At 38.0% G+C, this 25,613-nt stretch overlaps 1 long non-coding RNA gene across 1 annotated transcript; it reads left to right on the top strand.

Moving 5' to 3' along the window:
* The first annotated feature begins 23,165 nt into the window (after positions 1–23,165).
* On the top strand, positions 23,166–24,650 carry LOC125846743 (uncharacterized). The gene is made up of 3 exons (XR_007444391.1): positions 23,166–23,306; positions 23,695–23,757; positions 24,545–24,650. It is a non-coding gene; the product is annotated as an uncharacterized LOC125846743 (long non-coding RNA).
* The last annotated feature ends 963 nt before the right edge of the window (positions 24,651–25,613 follow it).

A 25,613-nucleotide genomic window follows, 5' to 3' on the forward strand; every position in this document is an offset into this window, starting at 1 on the left:
AAACCTTTAGGACCAAAGACCAATAACTTATTTGGCTTTCCATGGCTTTCATGGTAAACATAAATGTCCTTAATCTTTTTATATTATATTGAATAATTCAACATTTGATTTGTGACATGTTTTCCTTTTTTATAGGCTTGGAAATTTGAAGCCATTCCTCATTTGACCCATCAAGTAAATGCAGAAGAAGAGATCTCATCTCCAAGGATATTGAGATGGTTGAGATCAAAAACAAAAACTGCCAAAAATATTCCAGATCTTTAAACCCGCCTTATGATGCAGTAAGTTATTATTATATTACACCCATAGATGTAGCAACATGTGACCCAAATGTTGCTACAGATGACTTATATGTTGCTACATATGATCCATCTATCGCAACATATGATACAAATATTGCTACAGATGACTCATATGTTGCTACAGATGATCCCTCTGTGGCAACATCTGACCCAAATATTACTATAGATGACTCATGTTTATAATTTTAGGTTGTGCATCCAAGGCTTGTCCCAACAGAAAAGGAATTGCAAATGCCATATCTAATTACTCTGGGGTTGGTTGAAACCTTATTTGATCCTGTTGTGGATAGAGTTAAAATGGAATTGGTTGGAGCAAGAACCATCAAAAGAGAAAGAGTTGTTAATGAATTAGTTGTTTTTTATGGGGGTGATGGTTGTGGTATTGATGCTGGTGCTGGTGCTGGACAAGACCAAGGGGCTACCTCTTGTAGAAGATGCTCTGGCTTTCTCTGTGAGAAGTGCAACAAACAAGATGAAGATTCTATCATGTATCTTCAAACATTGAGTCAGACTGTCAATGAATTTAAAAACAAGAGGGGGGTCAAGGTCATTCCATCAAAGAATGTTCGGCATCCATATACTCCACAGGCTAACATGAGGAAAAAATACTCTATCAAGGCAATACAAAATTTGAAGAAGAAGATTTTTGGAGAATTGCCAATGGCCGTAGGAGAGGAAGTGATGGAGTTCAAGCATGTGAATGTTTATAAGCGTGTGACTATAGCTGAAAAGAACAAACTGGTGGACCTGGCGAGAGCAAAGGATCTGCATGCAGAATACGACATGCATTGTTTTCGTGGAGAAGATTTCAGGATCATGACAAGCATGGACATTTGGTGGGAAGACTGGGTAATGTTTCTCTTCTAGTACCTTCAATTTATAATGTTCATTTGTTTTATCTTTTCAATGATTACTCTTCTTTACTCTTTAATATTATTTTTTATTTCAGTATGTTGATGAAATCCTTAGCCTGATGTGGGAGAGGCATGTGAGATACCCTGAGTACTATGATTCCACAGATAGAATCCTGGATCTCAACTTCTATTCCAACTTCAAACTAAGATATGACGAAATGAGCGAGGAGGCAACAACAGTTGGTGGCAGAAGCTTTACGCAGTTAATTAATGAGTTTGAATGGGATGAAGATATGATTAACTATGTCAGGGGCATTAGACCATATCCTGGAGGCATGGATTGGATTGGTGCAAAAAGGCTTTTGGCAGTCATGAACATTAACAAAACTCATTTTGTGACACTTGAGATCCTCTTGCATGAGGGTCGCATGAATGTTTATGACTGCATGTTGATGGGTATGGAACATGCCAAGTTTTTGACATTCATACAAACTGTCTTCGAGTTGCTACAAAAATTGTTGAAGCAAAGTGGAATAATGAAGCGTTTGCCAGATAAGTTCCTCAATGAATCATGGGAATTTAAAGGTCGATTGGAACCCATGGTAACAAATGATAGCAAAGCCGCGTGCGCATCATATTCGCTTGCATTTATTAAGCATTTGATTACCAGGACAATAATTCAACCTCCCAAAACCCTGTTGTGTGACAATGCAGTTCATCGAATGCAATGGGTTTGGGCTGTTGGGATAGTATCTAAGAGCTTGGCGCCTTGATAATGTGTTTGTAATTAAAGACAGTGTTTTATTTTATCACTTATGTTATTTTATCTTATATTGAGAGCAAGTACATAGTATATGATCTTATATTGAGAGCAAGTACTTGATCAAATGTTGTTACATTTGTCTCATTTGTAGCAACATATGTCTCATATGTAGCAACATATGGGTCATCTGTAGCAATATATAGGTCATATGTAGCAATATATGTCTCATATGTAGCAACATATGGGTCATCTGTAGCAACATATGCCTCAAATGATCAAACGTTGCTACATAAGGGTGATATGTCGCAATATTTGAGATATCTGTAGCAACATATGTCTCATATGTAGCAACATTTGACTCATATGTTATGTTAAGAACAAGTAAAAATGTTGGAACAAGAGTGCAAAACTACGTTTATTTATTTTATTTTCACAACTATGATAATTTTAATGGTTGTACACAACTACATATCATTCACAGTGTTCTTCTTGGTAATTCTTAAAAATAGAAAAAAAACCACAACAAACAACACGAATATTACCTTCCAGTTGTTACAACATTTGATCTTCTTCTTCTCTTTCATCACACATTTGTTACTTCTTTTAATATGATTTTCATCATCAATTTCTAACTCCTTAATTCTGTTCGCCAATCTCAGAATAACAAACTTGGATCGAATATCAACGTCTTCACGATCCCTCCATCTAAAGAAGTTGCATGCATTCTCCTAAAATACACACCACAAAGAAATGTAAATTTTTTTTTAAAAAACAAAATAAAGAGAAGTCTCCAGACTAACATGTAGAAATGTACATACACGATAGCGTGGACAAGACCAAAATCTTCGACCTGGATTGTCCTTCGACCATGAAGTTTGCATTGAAAGTAAGTCTCTATGTTTGCAACAGATTTTCACACCCAACATGGGATCATTTTCATCATTACAAATTCGATTCAATATTGCATTTGACATTATATCAAAAGTAACAAAAACAAACAAAACTCATTCATTAGATCTAGATCTAAAGTACCGATCTATATTTAAAGAACTCAGAAATTCTTACCCAACCTAGTCTATATTTCAAAATTAATGATTTTATTGATTTGACAATATATAACAGTGCTGAGATTTGGTTTAACCAAAGGCCAATCAAATTAGTTGCGTGTTAAAAAACAAAAAATAGAAAAGACTGATGAAATAAAAAACATCATTATATCCCATGCACTCTAGAGATTTGAGATCCATGCCCCCAAAAGAGAGAAGAGAGAGAGAACACTTGGAACAACGATTTACAAGGGTGTTATATAACTATCATATGGAGTTACTAGGTCATTGTATGATGAACTAGTGAGATGATAGTCTTTATAAAAATAATTGATAGAATTGAATGAAGGTTATTGTATTAGACCATAATTCTGTACTTAGACATGTTGTAGGACTATATATTAGTGTTACATGTTGAATTAGGTGACAATTTAATTGAATTAACCCTAAAAAGGCCCTTTTACGATATATCAAACAAAACGTGCATATGTTGCCACATATGACACTTTAAGGATCGGTTAATCGATAAATTGAGCGATTTAGGAATGGTAAAATGTCAAATTGTTTTAGATTAAACATTTTATAAAGAACAAATTCAAAAACAAAATGTTCATATATTGCCACACATGAAAATTTAAATTAATACAAAAATTTAACTACTTCATATATTTCTAAATCACACATACATAATTCACAACGAAAGTGGAGGCTTTGAACAGTGCAACAAATTGGTCTTTCTCCCAACAAATGAGGTTCTGGCACCCATCCATATAAAGTATATAGCAACTTCTCTCGACATCTTCTGAGTTTTAGTGGAGTCATGTTGGTAATGAACATTATGCCTTCTCTCATGAATTCACCGCCATTGAAGATTGAAATTATGGCAAGCACATAGGATGCACCAATATGGCCACCGTCTGCTGCTTGACTAAGAATTCCCAATCCATTTGAATCGCTACGTTTGAAAAAATCATACTACAGAAAAATAAGACATATAAAATGCAAAATACATTGATAAAAATGTGAATACATTCGAAAACATTAAAAATTACCACGCCTTTTCTGTATAAGGCTTCTAAATTCCCCGATGCTCTGCAGATTTCCAGGAAAGAAGTGCATCTTTGAACAACTGAACACGACCATATAAATACAGGAATGCTGAGCAATATTACCTTCTGATATACAGAAGGTTCATTAGCGACTTCATTGAGGACCCTGGAACTGAGAAATCAAATCAAATGGTTAGGAAATCAAATTAAAGAGTGAAAATTGTTTAATACATACATACCTTAATTTAACCCTCGTTAAATCTTTGAGGGAGTAGGAAGCAATCCTTTCAACGATATCAATTAGTAGTTCCCTCGGAAGAGATTCAATGTAGTTTTTTTTACTCATAGTCATTTTTGAAGATTTCTTATTCTTCCTTCCCATCTTGGAGAAAATTAAATAAAAGGACCTTCTATTGTTGTGTTCTTCTTATATAATATAATCCTAATGTAATGAATGTGAAAAGTCGCAACTTCTAAAGACGAAGAGGCACTTTTGACTTTTCAAATGCAAGTACTTAATTTTTTTGAAAAAAGGGTAAAATATGAAGAGTTGTAATTAATGAAGGAGGTTATTATATTAGACCGTAATTCAATTGAATTAGCCCCAAAAAGCACATTTTAGGATATACACATGTTGCCACATATGGCATATTTGTTGAAGTTTAAACTGTTAAATATAATATTTTATACCACAGAACGTACATATGTTGCCACAAATGACAATTCAAGGATGGTCAAAATGAGAACACTATGAAAAAAAAAAATATTTTTGGATTAAACATTTTATAAAGAACAAATTCAGAAATAAGTACAAAACACAAAAAGGCAACCTTTTTCACCATGAATTTGGTTTGCAAGTTATGTACATATGTTGCCACAGATGGCAAATTAATTAATACCACACAGTGGTATAAGGCATAATTTTTTTTACATAATCTAGTTCTAAATCACAACTACATAAATCACAACGAATATCATCTTCATTGTCGCTTCCCATGGGCCAATCATTCTTGCGCCTGATTTGCTCAAATTAATGAACAGTGCAACAAATGGGTCTTCCTCCCAACAAATGAGGTTCTGGCACCCACATTCCACCTAAAATATTTTGCAAATTATGTCGACATCTTCTGACTTTTAGTGGCTCCCTTTTTTTCATGTTGGCAATGAACATTAAACCTTCTCTCATGGATTCACCGCCATTGAAGATTGAAATTATGGCAAGCACATAGGATGCACCAATGTGGCCACCGTCTGCTGCTTGATTAATCATTCCCAATGCAGTTGGATCGTTACGGTTGAAAAAATTAAACTACAGAAGAAATAACACATTTAAAAGGCAAAATACATTGATAAAAATGTGAATACATACGAAAAACATAAAAAATTACCACGCCTTTTTTGTATAAGGCTTCTAAATTCCCCGATGCTCTGCACATTTCCAAGAAAGAAATGGCTTCTTGAACTATTGACCATCTACGATAAGGAATGCTGACTAATGTTACCTTTTGATATACAGAAGGTTCATTAGCGACTTCATTGAGGACCCTGGGACTGAGAAATCAAATCAAATGGTTAGGAAATCAAATTAAAAAGCGAAAATTGTTTAATACATACATACCTTAATTTAACCCTCATTAAATCTTTGAAGGAGTAGGAAGCAATCCTTTCAACGATATCAATTAGTAGTTCCCTCGGAAGGGATTCAATGTAGTTTTTTTTTTACTCATAGTCATTTTTGAAGATTTCTTATTCTTTCAAGATTTCTTATATAATGCCAGGAAAATGAAATGTGTGAAAAGTTGCAACTTCTGAAGACGAACAGAAGAGAAGAGACACAACTTTTGACTTTTCAAATGAAAAGACTTATTTTTTTTTGGAAAAAAGGGTAAAATATGAAGAGTTGTAATTATTATTTTTCTTGAAAGTTGTTCCAATGACAGTAATTATTGATTGATGTTTCACACACCTTACACGTAATTTTTTATTAGAAATATATTGAAACATATGTGTTTTCTGTAGTACTTGTAACACATAATTGACATATATTGTAGCATATGCAATATTATGTTGTAAGGTCTAACACATAATTAATATATGTTGGAACAGATGCCTTATTCTGTAGTACATGTAACACATAATTGACATATGTTGGAACATATACAATATTCTGTTGTAAAATCTAACACATAATTGACATATGTTGGAATATATGTAGTATTCTGTTGTAAGTAGCAACACTTAATTAAATAAATCACACATTTTACATAAATAACATAACATAAGTTGATTCAAATTAAGATAAGAAGATAGGGAACATCATCCTCAAATAAAAAAGAACATTCATTAAAATTCAACAACACTTATGGAGCATTTCGATTTGGGTATGTAGTTCTTTTGTGGCCAAAGTCCCTACATACAGAACACTTATTTTTTCTTGTTGGAAATGATTCACCAACTCCACGCCGTCTCTTATATCTCCTTCTTCTAGGTTTGCTTTGATCAACATATGGAGGAGGTATTTCTCTCTCTATGACATCCAAGGGACAATCCAAGAATCTTCAGGTGGCACCGGGTGAATTTCCTCACAATATGCCATTATGTATTTTTCCACTGAATAATATGGAGATAAGTACTCATAAATCTGATTTCCAAAATCGGCACCATATTGGGCTCGAAGCGTTGCCATGGCATGTGGACAAGGTATTTTGTCCAAGTCAAAAATTCTACAAGTACAAGTTCTTCTTTGTAGATCCACCGTAGCAACATCGCCATGACCAGTGACACTGAACTTGTAGTTAGCGATTTGATGAGCCAACAACTTGTTGCCCGCGTTCACATACTTTGATATGTCTTTTTCAATTGAAGGAACAAATCTATTTGCAGAGTTCACCAGCTCCATGCGCCTCTGGTGAAATAAAAGTGCAAATCTCCTGTTTATTTCATCAAACAGAGCGACAATGGGAAATTCTCTTTCAACATCAAACATAGAATTCACCGACTCCGCGATGTTTGACGTCATAATGTTATATCTACACAACAAAAAAAATCAATCAAAACACATAAAATTACAATAAAATCAAACGACATGGTATAGACAATAATGTACCTATTTCCCGGGGAAAATGCCCTGCTCCATGTGTGGAATCCAATACGTTCAAGAGTTTCAGCCGTCTTTGGTACCAAATCTCTTATTTGATTGAAATGGTCATTGAACTCACATCTATCATACGCCTTTGCTGCTTTATAAAAATGGGTCACTACCTTTGAATTGTGAAAGTTATTTCGAATATTTTCCCCAAGGTGTTTCATGCAACAACCATAATGAGATGCAGGGTAGATAGTCGAAACCATCTTTCGAATACTTGGATGTCTATCAGAAATAATGCACAACTCATCAGTATCATCTACAAAGCTTCTCATATTTTGAAAAAAATATTCATATAAGGCATCGCATTCCTTGTCTACAACACAGAAAGCCACTAGATATATATGATTCTCAGCATCTTGTGCCACCACCGATAGCAAAACTCTTTCAAACTTGCTCCTTAGGAATGTCCCATCAACGGCTATTACTTTTCTCATTTCTTGAAAACCAGTTATCCAAGCGGCATATGATACAAAGAAGTACTTGAACCTCCCATTTTCATCGAGCGACAATGTCGTCTTGCTTCCTGGATTTGCAACTTTAAGCATATAACGGTACGCATTAAGCACTGCATATCCGTGCTCATGTGTTCCCCTAACATTAAACTTAGCATGCTCCATGCCCTTATAAATCTTCCAATAGCTTACCTTACAACCCAATTCTGTGTGGAGTTGATTTGACATGTCTCTTGTGGATAGGCCTTTACCATTGGGAAACCTATTTTCAAAGTACTTACCTATGACTTTTGTCGTGGCATGGGGATTATGGCCTGTAAGATGCTCTGAACCACACGCATGGTACTTTTCATAAATTCAAATGACAAACATGCCGCTACTTGTAAATTTCACAGCCCTCAGCCACCAATTGCACTCTGTATATGAACATTTAAAAGAAAACACATTACGAGAATTAATCACCTTTTTCAGTCTAAATTCTCTTTTCAAGCAAGCAATTTTCAATGAATTTGCCAGTTCTTCCTTGTTCTTGAATGTCATTTCCTTATAAAAATCGATTTCATCATCTCGAACATTATTCACATGTGATGATTAAGAAGAACATGGAATGTTGCTGCCAACAATAGGTATAGGAGGATTGTGGCTCTTAAAGTCCGGTACGTCATCTTTTCCAATTTCAGCATCGTGATTATTCATGTCCACATCATCAAATTCATCATTTAACATATCTTATTGGTCTTCTTCTAGATTATGATCCTCCTCGATAGGATTTTCATCCACGTAGACGCTTAATATGGGCGGTCTCTCTGCTCCTCCCAAATAAACAACCAAACTAGGCTGATCAGTTATTTTAAAAGGTAAGACCTTCTCATTATGAACAAAAATGGGGAATGTAACTCATGACAAGATCTTTCAGTTAACAATTGTATCCAAATTTTTCTATGACTAAATTCACAAAATCATTATACAAAATATTTCTTTCGACAGTCATCCCTACCGACCCTTCCTGTTTCTTACCATTCTTCCAACGCCAAATGTATCGATTTTTCTTCTCGGCCCATTCACCACGACAATCAATCCCTACAAATAATTCCTCCATTTATTGTACCTGAAGAAACTAATTAAAAAAATAATTAGTACTAATGAAGAAATGTGTAAGTCATATGTTGCAACATATGACTATTATGTGGCAACATGTAAGTCATATGTTGCTACATATAACTGATATGTTGTGATAAATAAATCACATGTAGCAACATCTGTAAGTTATATGTAGCAACATATGGCTATCCTGTTGGGAAATGTAAGTCATATGTTGCTATATATAACTATTATGTTGCGAAACATAAATCACATGTTGTGATAAAATGTATAAGTCATATGTTACAACATACATAGTCATCTGTTGGAAACGCAAATGCAAATTATCGAAAAAATTGCGGCTACCCAAATGATGATGAATGATTTCAAAGAACTGCTAATTTAACTTACCAAAACAATGGTGTGTGAACCCAATAACTTATGAAGTAATTCCAATTGATACAGAACAAAATATGGTCCACTAATTAGATTAGCTAAATCGGATTCAAGAAGATGAAAAGAGCTCAAGAAGGACCATCAGCCAAGACCAACAATGTACGAAAACAAGAAGAAAAAATGAAGAGAACTGGAAGAAGAAAGGCAAGCAACCAAGCAAGAAGAGAGAAAGAGAGTAAGAACATAGCAGAAGAAGAATAAGAAGAGGAATACGGGGGAAAAATGTTTTATTTCCCTCTTTTTGGTACAGCTGGTGGCTTCCCTCCAATTTTGGTTCCCACCAAAATTGGTTAAATTAGGTTTTAGTCATTTACCCTTTTACCCCTCATTTAATTCAATGGACCAAATTGCCAACTTATAAACTTGAGGGCAACTCCACAACCCTTAATCATTAATCACATAATTATCACCTACTGTAATGACCCTCCTGGTCATTTCAGTGTCTTGCATTCTATGTGTCGTTTAGAGTGTTCCTGTAGCGACCCCAAGTCATTTATGACTTGCTGGGACTGACAGTTCGATCACCTGGTCGTTCGTTTGATCTTGGTGCGAGTTTTTGTGTTTTGAAGCTTATGAACCTTGAACGATTATTTTCGATCAAAAGTTTAAGAAGACGACTTCAGAAGAGAATTCTGACAGTTTCATTAGCTCCGGAGTGGACAAATTATGCTAGTAGCATAGTTGGAACGAGTATCGAGGCCTTCGATGCGAGTTTGGACCATTAGGTGTTTTAGCCTTTGAAATTTGGCCTAAGGTTGACTTTGGTCAACATTCTTGGAAAAAGTGCTTAGATGAAAACTCCATCAGTGCGGTTAGCTCCGGAATGTTGAGTTTGGTCTAGAATGACCTTTCGTTCGACTCCCGAGGCCTCCGGACTCGGTCCAATCTCTGTTGTCCACTTTTGGAACTTGTACTCGTTTTGTTAGTAGCTCTGTACTAGTGACTTCCAGGTTCTGGGAGGGATCTTTATTTGTATATATGTTTTAGTTTGCTTCCGCCTATTTATGTTGTTATCTTAAATTTTGCCTACTCTTGTTTAGTTTCTGCCCTCAGACCCATTACTTGTTGTTCTGGGCTACGGGTTGGCTTACCTACTGGTGGGTTATAGTAGGTGCCATCATGATTCGAGGAATCGGGTCGTGACAAATTGGTATCAGAGCCTCAGGTTCACCGGTCTCACTTGTACAGAGCTAACGTCTAGTAGAGTCTTGCAGATCGGTGCGGAGACGTCTGTTACTTATCTTCGGGAGGCTACATGATGTCTTTAAGAAGATTTCCTCTTTTGTTTCACTTCGTGCAGCTTGTGTCTTATTGGTTCCTTGAAATCTCACTTGTTTTACTCTTTCGGGGGATGGCTCGCACGCGAGGCGGCGCCATCGGAGCTGATGCAATCGGACCTGCAGACAGATCCCCATCTTGGGGTAGACGTTGACACCGAGGTCGAGCCAGGGCCGCAACATCGGCCCAAGATATGGAGGAGGTGAGAGATCGTTGTTTTGTATGTGGGTTGCGGTACCGTCTAAGGGTTGACACAAAACATTTGGTTTCAGTCGGCCGTTCATTTCTTGATGTGATCGATCATGCCCGAACCATGGAGCATATTCATCGCGAGGTCCAAGGGGACAGCGATAAGAGGGTACGCTACCAGGGCAGCTACAGCGGGTCCCAGACTAGAGGGATAGACTCTTATGATAGGCCCCGCCAGAGGTTCCAACAGGGTCAGTCCAATCGGCCTGTTCAAACGGCATTACCTGCTTCTGAGAGAGGCCAGCATTAGCAGGCTGTTCCTAGTACGGGCCAAAGTTTGAGGGGATCAGATTCCCTCCCTTCCTACTGCGGTCGGGTTACTTTAGGGCGTTCAGTTTCGGGGTATTTTAATTGCGGTGCACTTGACCATTGGTCCAGAGGGTGCCCCCGGCGAGGGCGAGAGGAGATTGTACCAGCTCCCCTTGCACCTAGACCAGTTTCAGCAGTGCCCCCTCCATTTAGAGGTGGTGGTCAGGGCGAGGATCATCGAGACAGCCGACAGGGTACCAGAGGCGGAGCTCGGGGAGGCAGGTTAGGTAGTAGATCAGATGCATCGGACAGAGGTACTCAGGGCCATTTCTATACAGCTCCGTCGAGGGCGGCGGCTGAGGCATCTGATGATGTCATTACAGGTACACTTTTATTATGCCATCAGCCTGCTACAGTATTATTGATCTCGGGTCCACGTTATCGTATGTATCTGTTTATTTTGCTCCCCGATGGGGTATGAAGTCTGAGTCTTTGGCAGAGCCGATTCATGTTTCGACCCCGGTGGGTCAATCCTTAGTAGTGGATCAGGTATTGCGATCTTGCTTAGTGACTATCCAGGGTTATGATACTAGAGTTGATCTTATTTTGCTAGATATGGTTGATTTCGATGTGATTATGGGCATGGACTGGTTATCCCCTTACCATGTGGTCTTGGATTGCTACGCCAAGACTGTTACCTTAGCGATGCCTGGCATTCCCCAGTGTTGTGGCAGGGTGCTTATAGTCACACACCGACGGGGATCATTTTTTTTATGCGGGCTAAACGGTTGGTTACTTTTTGGTGTTTAGCTTATTTGGCCTATGTGCGAGATGTGAGTAGGGAGGACCCTTCAGTTGACTCAGTTCATGTGGTTAGAGGGTTTGCAGATGTGTTCCCTACAGACCTACCTGGCCTACCCCCAGATCGTGACATTGATTTTGCCATAGATTTGGAGCCCGACACCCGTCCTATTTCTATTCCGCCTTACCAGATGGCTCCTGCAGAGCTCAGGGAGCTCAGTGTTCAGTTAGAGGACCTCTTAGGTAAGGGGTTCATCCATCCGAGTGTGTCTTGGGGTGCTCTTGTTCTGTTTGTAAAGAAGAAGGACGAGACTATGAGGATGTGCATTGACTACAGGCAACTGAACAAGGTGATGGTGAAGAACCGTTACCCCATGCCTCGTATTGATGATTTGTTTGATCAGCTTCAGGGTGCCGCCGTGTTTTCTAAGATTGATTTGAGGTCTGGGTACCATCAACTGAGGATTAGGGCAGCGGACATCCCTAAGACTACATTTAGGACCCATTATGGCCATTATGAGTTCTTGGTGATGTCATTTGGGTTGACTAATGCCCCTGCTACCTTCATGGACTTGATGACACGTGTGTTCAGGCCATACCTTGATTTATTTGTTATTGTCTTCATTGATGACAGACTGGTATATTCGCGGAGCCGGAGTGAGCATGAGCAGCATTTGAGGGTTTTACTCCAGACTTTGAGAGATCAGCAACTTTATGCCAAGTTCTCAAAGTGTCAGTTTTGGTTAGACTCTGTAGCATTCTTGGGGCATGTTGTATCCAAAGAGGGCATTATGGTAAATCCTGCGAAGATTGAGGCTATTCGTGATTGGGCTAGGCCCACCTCAGCTATTGAGATTCGGAGCTTCGTCGGACTAGCAGGCTACTACAGACGCTTTGTTGAGGGCTTTTCTACTATTGCAGCCCCGTTGACTCAATTGACTCGTGTTGATGCTCCCTTTGTTTGGTCAGAGGAGTGTGAGGCGAGCTTTTTGAGGCTCAAGGATTTATTGACCAATGCTCCTATATTGACTCTTCCAGTTGAGGGCGAAGGCTTCACAGTTTATTGTGACGCATCCGGCATTGGTTTGGGTTGTGTATTGATGCAGCAGGGCTGGGTTATTGCTTATGTGTCGAGGCAGCTTAAGATCCATGAGCGCAACTACCCCACTCATGACTTGGAGTTGGCGGCGGTAGTTTTCACGCTTAAGATTTGGAGGCACTACTTGTATGGAGTTCGATGTGAGATCTATACCGATCATAGGATTCTTCAGTACATCATGAGACAGAGGGACCTTAATTCGAGGCAGCGTCATTGGGTTGAGCTCCTGAAGGACTACGACCTCTCTATTCTCTATCATCCGGGCAAGGCGAATGTGGCAGCGGACGCCTCGAGCCGGAAGGCAGTGAGTATGGGTAATCTAGCCTTCTTATTTTTTGAGGAGCGACCCTTAGCTTTGGACATTTAGTTCTTAGCTAATAGCATGGTTCGATTGGATATCTTAGATTCTAGACGTGTCTTGGCCAATATGGGAGTTCAGTCTTCTTTGCTTGATAGGATCCGTGGTTGCCAGTTTGAGGATGAGGCCTTGGTGGCCCTTAGAGATCGAGTGTTAGCGGGTGATGGTGGTCAGGCTACCTTAGATCCTGATGGAGTGTTGAGATTCGCTGACCGCATCTGTGTTCCGAGAGTTGGAGATTTGATACAGTTGATGCTTTCTGAGGCCCATGAGTCTAGATACTCTATCCATCCGGGCACAGCGAAGATGTATCATGATTTGAGGCAACATTACTGGTAGAGTGGCATGAGGAGAGATATTGCCGACTACATATCCTGTTGTTTATGCTGCCAGCAAGTGAAGGCCGAGCATTTGAGGCCTGGTGGTGAGTTCCAGAGATTACCCATTCTGGAGTGGAAGTGGGAGCGTATCACTATGGACTTCATTGTGGGGTTGCCTCGGACTTCTAGAGGTGTTGACAGCATTTGGGTCATCGTGGATCGATTGACCAAGTCAACACACTTCCTTCCTGTTCATACTACTTTCAGTGACGAGAGGTTGGCTCGTATCTACATTAGGGAGGTGGTCCGTCTTCAGGGCGTGCATGTTTCTATCATTTCAGACTGGGGTTCACAGTTCACTTCCAGCTTTTGGAGGGCTTTTCAGGAGGAGTTGGGCACCCGTGTCCACCTTAGCACAACATTTCACCCACAGACGGATGGTCAGTCAGAGCATACTATTCAGATCCTTGAGGATATGTTGCGGGCCTATGTTATAGATTTTGGATGTCAGTGGGACCAGTTCCTGCCTTTGGCGGAGTTTGCGTACAACAACAACTACCACTTTAATATTCAGATGGCCCCGTTTAAGGCCTTATCTAGTAGGCGTTGTCGCTCTCCAGTTGGTTGGTTTGAGTCTACAAAGCCTACGCCGCGTGGCACAGATTTGCTTCAGGAGGCCCTGGATCAGGTGCAAGTGATTCAGGATAGGCTCAGGACGGCTCAGAGTTACGCAGATCATAGGCGTCGGCCGTTGAGGTTTGCAGTTGGTGACCGGGTATATCTTCGAGTATCGCCCATGAAGGGCGTGATGAGATTTGGGAGGCGGGGCAAGCTTAGCCCCAGTTATATAGGCCCTTCTGGGATTTTGAGAGCAATTGGCGAGGTTGCCTATGAGTTAGCTTTACCTCCAGCACTATCGGCTATCCACCCAGTGTTTCATGTTTCGATGTTGCGCCGGTATGTTCCAGATGAGTCTAATGTGCTCTAGTATGATTCGGTTGAGTTGGATGGTCGTTTGACCTTTATAGAGGAGCTGGTTGCCATTCTAGCCAGAGATGTCAGACAGTTGCGGTCGAGAGTCATTCCTGTTGTTAAGGTCCGTTGGAGGCATTCTCCAGTCGAGAAGGCTACCTGGGAGACCGAGCAGGAGATGTGAGAGCAGTTTCCCGGCTTGTTTGAGCCTTCAGGTACTTCTTGATCCTTTCTTTCGCGGACGAAAGTCCTCTTTAGTAGTGGATATTGTAATGACCCTCCTGGTCATTTTTGTGTCTTCCATTCTATGTGTCATTTAGAGCGTTCCTATAGCGACCCCAAATCATTTATGACTTGCTGGGACTGACAGTTCAGTCACCTGGTAGTTCGTTTGGTCTTGGTGCGAGTTTTTGTGTTTTGGAGCTTATGAACCAAAACGATCATTTTTTATCAAAGGTTCAAGAGGACAACCTCAGAAGAGAATTATGATGGTTCCATCAGCTCCGGAGTGGCTAAATTAGGCTAGTAGCATAGTTGGAACGAGTATCGAGGCCTTCGATGTGAGTTTGGACCATTAGGCGTTTTAGCCTTTGAAATTTGGCCTAAGGTTGACTTTGGTCAATATTTTTGGAAAACGTGCTTAGAAGAAAATTCCGTCAGCGCGGTTAGCTCCGAAATGTTGAGTTTGGTCTAGAACGACCTTTCGTTCGACTCCTGAGGCCTCCGGACTCATTTCGAGCCCCTTAGTGGATTTTGGTTAAAATGGCATTTGGAAGTGGAATCCATTTTTTATCAAGATGACCTCTGATGGGAATTTCAACTGCGCCGTTGAGTCCGGAATATCAAATTTAGTAGGGTAGGATATCTGTTTTATTTTTACCGGGTTTCGAACGAATCCCGAACACCCCGTCAGAGATTTTAAAGTTGGCAAAAATTAGCTTTTCAGCTGATATATATATATAGCTGGTGCAGGCCATTTCAGCCCCCATTTCTCAACTTCAAACCTTCATAACTCTCTAATTTCAAGTCCGATTTCAGTGATTCAAAGATCCATCTTGTGGGGTTTTTCGTAAGGAACATTGGTGAGCTCGAAAACTGATTTGGGGTCTCCGTTTGAGGTGAATTTCATGAAATACCTACTGCCACACCCTTTCTGTGAGCTTGATTTTGGAAATTTTTGAGACTTGATATCTCAGTCATTTTAGATCCGATTTCGGTGATTCTTGGGGCTATATTGAGTGGTTTTTCAAGGAGAACGCGTTGGCGTGGTTAGATTTCGTATTTAAATTTTGTTGGAGGTAAAAAGTTGTGTTTTAGCTGCTATCTTAGCTCATTTCGAGCTCAATTTTTGGGAAATTTTAGAAGGTGATTTCTTGGTCATTTTAGGTGCGAATCTGGTGATTCAAAAGCCTAGATTGTGGGGTTTTTTGTGAGGATCATCGTGGTGTGATTGGTTTCAACATCAGGACCCTCGTTTCTGGTATTTTCTTGTAAATAAATGCTGCTATTGTTGTTTCGTTTTAGTATAAATTGGGTTTTGGTTGCACGTTGATATTGTGTTGTTCCCGAGCCCCGAATTGTGTCCCATTTTGGGACATGAGCTGGGGAACTGGTTAGGACCTACTTTTGGGGTTAATTCCAGAATTTCCAGCGTGGGTCCCACTTTCCCCATTTTGACCCCAAAATTGGTCTGTCTCCGTTTGTTGTGATTTTGGTGTCTAAATGACCGTAATAACGTTGTGACTCTATTTTTGATAGTGGGGCAGCGTTTTGAGGCCGTTCGGATAGGGAAAGCTCCGGAGAAGTGATTTTGGAGCGCGTGTGATCGGCCTACAAGTAGGCTACGGTTTCCCTCTCTTAGATTGAGCTCGAGAATGTAAATGCATGTTTATTAGTTGGGATTTGGGTTGGGTAGTTATTGAATCACGTATAGGTGTTTAGAAATTATGTTTTCAGCCTATTTCGAGAATTATCGGGTAACTGTGAGCATGCTTTGTGTTATTAATTGTCCCTCTTTGCTATGTGGAGTACTTGTATGCTCGATGACTATTTGTTGAAACATTTGGGCCTTAGTTTAGGTTTGACTAGGGCTTGCCTTAGAAATACATGATTCGGATTCGCTAAGCCTTAGTTTTGCCCCGACGCCACTCGGTCGGCTTAGATCCCTGTAGACTGGTGTAGCAGACTTGAGCCTGATAGTTTGGGCCTTAGCTAGGCGATATGTTTGCTCTGATGATATTATCATTATTTCCCCGATGTTACAGCTTCAAGAGTTACGTCGGCAACACTAGTTCTGCTTCGCGATTTGAATTTTGATTTTCGATTCGGTTCCAAGGACTTACATTGATTGGCTAGGTGTGGACAGCGATCCACGGACATTTATGAGAATAGATCGATTGGGACTCTTTCAGCAGCTACATTGGCACCTTTATAGAGCATCCGGTTAAAGTTCCAGCCTCTATTGCTCAGATACTTATATAGAGCATCCGGTTAGAGTTCCGGCCTCAAATACTTGATACTTGTGATTGGTTACTTGGGTATTTCTAGTGAGCATCCGGTTCGAGGTCTGGCCTCCGTACTGTCAGATTCTACTAATTAGGGTTGAGGTTCTGGTTCGATGTTCTCCGTTCTTGGGTTCTTATATGCAATTCTCTTTAGTTATAGTTATTATGTGTACTCGTCGGACTTATGGGGGTCCGTTCGGGTTTTTATTTAACTTGCGCACGAGGGTACCTTCTAGGCTTATGGGGGTCCAGTTAGGTGTAGTTAGCTTATAGATTACTTTAGTTAGTTCTTTCTACACTCGTGTGCATTCCATTGTTAGTTAGATTTTCATTCTTGACTTCGGTTTGTGTTCTTCCTTCTTTTCATACTGCCTTTACTTTTCAAGTTCAGTCGGCCTATGATGCCTACTGGGTACCTGTTGTTTTGGTACTCATGCTACGCTCTGCATCTGTTTCGTGATGCAGGTCTGGGCACTAGTAGCCAGCGTTGATTAAGCTTGGAGAAGACTGATCTGGAGACGGGAGTGAGCACACGGCGTTTTGTACTATTTCAATCTCCATCTGTATATATAGACTTGTCTTTTACCTTCCGAGACAGTCCAATCTCTGTTGTCCACTTTTGGGATTTGTACTCAATTTGTTAGTAGCTCTGTACTAGTGACTTCCAGGTTCTGGGAGGGATCTTTATTTGTATATATGTTTTAGTTTGCTTCCGCCTATTTATGTTGTTATCTTAAATCTTGCCTACTCTTGTTTAGTTTCTGCCCTCAGACTCATTACTTGTTGCTCCGGGTTACGGGTTGGCTTACCTACTGGTGGGTTATAGTAGGTGCCATCATGATTCGAGGAATTGGGTCGTGACACCTACACTCAATAATTAAGACTTATGTCACCGCCCCTTTATTTTGACACCTTAATGTCACCTTTAACTCAAAGCCCCAGGAAGGTTTGAAAAGTTTCAACAGCAACTTGGAGCCCTTTGCACGTGAGCTGGGCTAAATCCCACTCCTCACTTCCTTTCTTTTATTTTTTTTTTTTTAAAAAAAAAAAAATCATTTTGGTCAAAACAACACCCAATTAGCTTATTTATTTTTGGAACAAGAGCTAATGACATATATTTCCTTATTTTTAATATAAGGTATTGCAATTCGGGATTATCTTTTTTTCCTAAAAGTTAATCAATTTTCTTTTAGAGTCCAGTATAAATTTATGTGTTTATAACATCTTTAATAGGACTTGCAATAAATCTTTGATCTGTAATTTAATTACTGCATACACTTGAGTGTACTACTTTGCGACGATATGCCGGACTTGCTCAATTGGTGAACTTGAGAATGTCGAGTTATTGTTGTTCATATTGTCTGAAATCTATAACTTGCTTTAGGTATTATTATGATACTTTACTATGCATAATAATCAATATGTTTCGGGTTTATATTGTTATTTTATTTATATGCTACTAACTTATAACTCTAAATTAAATACTAAGCAATATGATAGCATGTTAGTTAGAATACTCGTAAGTATATTCTTGTCATACATTTTGTGTGTCATAAAGAATAATAATATTGTATTAAATACAACTTGAAATTATTACTAAACTTTGACGTTAATTGAAACTAGTTATAAATACTTAAAACAAGTAGAAAATCTATTAAATTTACCGTTTCAATGCTTCATGAGTTTACATGTTTTTGTAACATTAATGTTCATGCGTATAATATATTTTAGGATCCGGCTCCTCTCCATTTTCTTTGTCTCCATTTTCCCCAAGTTCTAGCCTCGATTAATGACATGTGGCATAGGTTAGATTTAATTAATTAAAATATATCTCTAACCATGGTTTAGATAATAAATATATTATTATATCAATTAAAAATAGTCCTATTATTTCTCCCCTTTTCTCCTTATTCCCTCCAAGTCCGGTTGTTTCTCCCTTTTCCCTCCAAAATTTTCTTTGTTGTCATCTAATTAATTAATTCAAATTCCGTGATGGTATGGCTCTTCATCTTTATGCTTCCCACCTATTAATTTCAACCCTTTCTTCCTTCTCCTCCCACCTTCTTCGTCATCCTCCGGTTGCACCAGAACATTAATTTAACACTATCATGGAAAGGAAAGGGGTATGTGACGAGATCATTTCACTCATTTTGAGAAAATTATATTCGATGAAAAATGTACACCATCAGGTTAGATATGGACCTATATAAAATACTCATAAAAATTATGTACTACGAATTCAAATTACTGGAGAGTTAAAATTTCATAATACATAATATATAAAAGAGAAGTTCAATTATCAAATTGAACCGATCAATAAATAGCCTTACTTGAAATCTTAATTATATGAAAGAATACATCATTTTGTGACTCAATTATCAAAATTGAACAATATTTGAGTACTTCAATTCAAAAGTTCTAAATTCTCATACGCATAATACAAACTATTTAATGTCATTTAGATGATTCCGATTTTGTATGCCACATCCAAAGCATCATAGTTGAACATCAACCTCACGTAGAAATTATTTGTTCCATTAGGCCTAAACGTGAAAAGTAAATCATACAATTCAAGTACTTCAAATAAGTACTCATCCAAGAGCATATGCATATTTTACAGTAAAAAAATTCCTAAGTGACCAATTTTAAATTGGTGCAACTTTCCATATGAACAAATCTTTTTGAAATTAAATTTTTCTCTCGAACCCCAGTTACTACACCAATGATCTTAGACGAAGATCCAAACACTAACTAAAGAAACCAAAGAAGTTGCCACCTTCAAAGACAAGTTGCTATAGCCGCACTCCACTAGAGTGACAAAAGGATTATTCATTGTCGACTAAATGAATTAATAGATACAGACATATCTTTATCCACCGTGTCAATGCCAAAAAATTCAATAACAATTACGCTAACAGTCACCAAATCCCTTGTGTAAATCCCAACCATGACAATCCCAATTGGCTGACCACATTAAGGAATACTCGAAATTATCAAACCGACTACAACATTAGTTGGCAGAAAACTTTACCCTTCAACCTATGGTCCATATGGCTAACAAGGAACAACAATACTGAAAAATTTATAAATATTAATCTAAACTTTCACCACAAATAAGAGTTGTCACTATCTTTATCTGTAAAGAAAATCGAGGCTAAAAGTAGTAGAGAACAACTAAAGTGTCGCGATTCATGATATTGACGATCCACCTTGAGAGTAATTGTTTAAGTCATGAAATGAAATATCCTGCAAGTAATAAATAAAGTGATATATAATAGTAGTTAATGAGTAATGCAAATGAAATAATTCATATAAAAGTATTACTTATAAAATTATACTAACTCTTAGGAGTTGAGATAGACTTCCATGAGATGATACTTGAGAGAGTTCTGAAGAATGCCATGGTGAAAAATTTCCATCTCCCAATACTTATCATCATGTAAATAAAAAAGTAGGATTTAACATAATACCACATAAATAAGTAAAATACATTTATTATGATATACCGTAGTCATCTTGAAAGCTGAGAATGATGGACATGGTGTTTGAAGACCTGTAAGGCAACTTACATCATGTTGGATTGTTTGTGATGGAGGTGATTGAATCTTGCTCTTCTTTTTGGCCTTTTCCAGAAAACTCTTTGGATGACTATTGGAGCGACTAGTTGGTTGCTTCTTCTTTAATACTGTCACCTTTGTGACATTTAGACTATCAACAAATATTGTCTCATCATGAATAACTTCATTTGGAACTGATGGATTTTCATGAGATTCGTGTTTATTTTTTATTTCCTTCAACTTCACAATTATCTCATTGGCATACTTCACAATCAATTCATATCCTTCTTTGAACTCAGAAGCTTCACTCGCAATTTGGACAAAGGTTTTGCGTAAATGCATGTACCTTGTACTAACTTCAGCTTTTGGATCACTTCCCTTTGTAAAATCTTTAATCTCCATTTCAATCAAGTTAGTAGCATTTTGTGTCCACCTTTTTAATATATAATGGTCGAAAATCTTATCCTTGACATTTAAAGTGTTCAAAATCTTTAGAGCATGACCACACAACACACCTGAAAATTCAAATAATTTGCAACTACAAGAAAGTACCTTTGTTGACTGCTTCACAACTACTGCAAGTTCCCTGCCACTTTCATGTGTGCTAACATTGTATTTATGAAAATCTCCTTCATCATGAAAGCCATTTATTGAAACAAGTAATGACTTTTCCCATTGCTTCTCGAACAAATTAAATATGGTTGCAGTATATATATATATATATATATCTTGCATGAATCAATAAAGGAATCTTAACCTTTAAGACAGACATTCGTTGGGTCATGTCAAAATTTGACTTGCTTTCATTAGCACGCTTATTATCAATAGCTCTTTGAAAATGCTTAAAGAATTGTACAATATCTAAATCAGATTTCAAGTAGCCCCTTAGTGAACCGTTGAAACTTTCACTCAGTTGTGTACTTTGCATACCAGCTGAAAATATATTTCTACCATATGCCATGGACCATTTTTCCCTTATAGCAAAGGTGTTTTTCAACCAATTATTATCCTTAAGATCGTATTTTTCAAGCATTTCTTCCCATGCATTAAGAAAATCTGCTTCATACTCGTAATCAAAAAAATAATTTGCTAAACTCACTTGAAAATAATTTATGAGCTTTAAAGATATGGTTAAGATGTTTACATGCGTTTTGTCCCAAGTGCCATATACATAGATGGTGATATGTTTGTGGCATCACTAATGAGACTAATCTGTGATGAATGTTTGTGGCTTACCTACCGACATAGCTCTAAAAAATACATAAAAAGCCATTCAAATGCTTCAGTTGTTTCTTCATATAAAAGGGCAGCACCAAATACAACCATCTCCCTATGATTATTTAATCTAACAAACAACGCCAATGGATGATAGTCATTATTTGTTCTATATGTTGTGTCAAACGATACAACTTCTCCATAAATGTAAAAATCCCTTCTCATTTTAGCATCAGCCCAGAAAATATTTGTTATCAAACCATCGACATCTAAATGTAAAGAAAATAGAAAATAAGGATCTTTTATTACTCTTTCGTCGATATAATTTATCAAACTACGAGCCACTCCATACTGTAGACTTTCTTTTTTTTTATCTCGAAGATAATTTTTGTGTCTCTCTTTGTAAAACCTAAAGAAGCTTCGCCCCNCCCCCCCCCCCCCCCCGTTTGACGAGCAACATATTCAAAAGAAGATTTAGGACATATTCCCGAATCATCCAATAAATCAATTTCATGTGCTTGAGAAAGTTTAACATTTCTTTGTGATGGTAACAAGTGAGATAGAGATGGATGAACAAGTGGATGATTGTGCTTCTCTTCAAATGAAATGACAGAAAACTTTCCATTTGGTTGACGACTTATGACCATATGAGCTAAACAACCCGTCCTTATTTCCTTTCTTGACCAGCATATCTCGCTTGTCTAGTGCTCTGTAACCTTTTTTATAACATGTAATTTTTCTTGAAGTCACGTATCCATGAATTTTACTTTTGTTAGCATATTCCTTTCTAACACTAAAACCAATTCTAGCAGCATATTCATTGTAATTTTCAAATCCATGATCATATGAATCAAATTTCATTCCTAATTTTATTGGCAAATGAATGAGAAATATTCCTATTCTCATTCTGAGACACAGTCTCCATGGATCTAAAACGAAAAAAAGAATAAAGTAAGAAATATGTCCCATTGTGTTTGACAAACTAATACATTCGATTAACTCACTTTGTGTTTGACAGATTTATAAGACTTACAAATCTCATTTCATTTACTAGCTAACTAAAGTGGGCAATCCACATTTAACTGTAATTGATGTCAAATATAAATTTTAATATTTCCAACAAAAAAGAATATCAAAGTCAAGTCTTCGTAGCCCAAAAAGTTCATTGGGGAATTTTCACAAACACAAAGTGTGTAATTTTTCTACCTATCAATTACCACAATGGAAAACATACAAATAATAAGTATTTGATTTCTACAAAAATGAAAATAGATCAAAAAGAACCTGACTATAATACCCTATATTAAAATAAGGGCATAATTGTCATTTAACTCTCATTTAAAAAAAAAGGATCAGAAATTTAAAAAAGAGGGGGCTGAAAGCCCTAACAGAAGTAGCAGCAACGCTGCAACTTCAGGGATCAAAAGGGAAAAAAAAAGGGGACTCTTCTTGTTCTAGTGAGCGAACGAACGAAGGAGAAACATAAATTTAAATTGAAAGCCTTAGCTCTCAAACTAAAGAGAGAGGTGGAAGAAGAAGAAGAACGAGAAGAAGGTAAGTTTCTTAACTTAGTCTAAAGGTTGAATTTGTATCTTCCATGACTATAAGATTGGGAATTGGGAAGTTGAGAAACATGGGTTTAGAAGAAAAAGAGGAAATTTATTTCATTCTTATGAACCAAGTGAATATAGTCAATGATTTGAACTATAAACTTTGGTATTGGGCTTATATGCAATAAGAGTAATTGGGCAGTAAGGTTAGGTTGATCTTTTTACAGCGAGAATCGACCAAGAAGAGACTAATGTGTGTGATTAAAGCACTAATTAAGTGATTGGGCAGATTTCGAATCAATCATGAAACATCTAGGGCTGGGTTTTTTTAATATAGTATGAATTACCTAAATGAAGGAGTTAACACGAAATTATTATGAATGTGATTATAGATTGACCAAAGGAATTCGTACGGAGTAATTGAGTGGCAAGCTTGGTAACTCAACACAAGTACTGTGAGTAGTAATCTTACCACAATTTGTATTTCACAAATTTCATGATTTTTACATGGTTTATAAAGTAAATGTGTTGCTGAATGTTTTGAACTTGCATACGGGACAAGTCTTTTACTTGATATGATACTGAAAAGATTATTTGAGATGATCGCATTCTTACAAGATATGATTACTGGTATTGAAAAGGTTTTACACTTATTTGAGAAATAGTATTTTGACAGGTAGGTGATTGTTAAACTTTGAAATGATATGATTTAATAAGATTTAAATGCTCTGTTCAATTTTGAAATGCTTCTACTGATTACAGGAAAAGTTTAAAAAGGGAGTAGACCTTGATGAATCCCGTAGCTAACGGCGGGTTCGTTAGACCTGGTGCACTTTGTAGTTACTGATTACTAATAAAGACCTTGCTAGTCTGTTACTGATATCCCTCGAGTAGGGATCTACTGATATGAATACTTAACTCATTTATGAGGAGTTCACTGTTATTGGTACTTCTTAAAAAGAAGGCCACACTAATTACATGATTCATCCTTGGAAACCTCCCAGCTATAAGATTTGATATGAAAATATTCTTTTTCTGAGTTTGCTATTATGTATTTACATTGATTTTGCTTATATGAGGCACCTAAGGTTGAATATTGTTATTGTTTCTAAAAGAGCATTGTTTCATCATCATGACTATTGCACTAGCATGCTTTCTGACTTGTCCCTCATTAAAATGGTTGTGGTTAAGTAATATTACTCACTGAGCTAGCGTCTCACTCCTCGCTATTTGTTTTTACAGAGAATTCAAGTGGTATTGAAGAGGATTCCATTAACTAGCGTGTGAGTTAGTAGCATCTGGTGAGCCCCGCATTGCTTCGCGTGGCAAGAGAACTATTGATTTGTTATGCTTATTTAGTTTCTTTTAAAAACTCTTAGAATTGCTCCATTTGTCATTCTTTTGATTTGAGTCAAGATTAGTCCTTCGAATTATAGTCAAGTGGCTAGTTTGGAAATTTTTTTCCGTAATTTGGAGATGAATTGGTTTTTATTTCGTGACAATTTGATCCTTGATGGATATTAAATGGTGGTTTATAGTTGCTATTAGTTGTGTTGTGAAATTCTGAGACAGGAAAAATCCAGGATAGGCCTAAAAACAAAGGAAACTCTGCCCGATTTTCTATAGAATTCTGGTGAGGCTTGCTTTGGGATTCTCCCCCTTAGCGCCGGTCATGATCATTAATTGGGTCGTGACAAAGTTGGTATCAGAGCCATTTATTCTTATGACCTATGGAGCACACGTTAGTAGTAGAATCTCAATTATTGTTATGTTGCCAGCCATTTCTATAATCGTGATTCTGCGAGGACGTGATAGGATGTGTCTTGTTTTTCTTTCTCATTCCTGCTTATGTGTGTGACATTTAGGGCCAACTAGATTAATCTAACATTATTCGTTATGTTAACCAGATGGCTCGAACCCGATTATCTAATGGCAGAGCTACAACAGGTGTTTCTGAGGCGCCTAATGTCACTTCGGCTAGGCAGCCAACTTCCTCAACTTGGGGAAGGGACAGAGCCCGCAGAACTGGTCGCGGAGAGGTTCGTAATGCTACCACAGGGAACCGCAACACCACTATTAGGACTTCAAGGGAGGTCACTCCGGAAAGGAGCGCTAGTCCACCTCCGACATCGCAAGAGAATGCTACTGCTGGGGTACTTGCCTCTATGCAGTAAGCCATAGAGAGTTTGATCAATAGAATGGATAGACAGGAGAGGGATGGTCAGCATAGTGTTACTGCTACTCAAACACATGCACCACTTTAGACACCTGTACGGACTTATACTTTTGGGAATAAAGAGGTATCCGTGCA

This window comes from Solanum stenotomum, chromosome 12 (assembly GCF_019186545.1).
Source record: "Solanum stenotomum isolate F172 chromosome 12, ASM1918654v1, whole genome shotgun sequence".
NCBI lineage: Eukaryota > Viridiplantae > Streptophyta > Magnoliopsida > Solanales > Solanaceae > Solanum > Solanum stenotomum.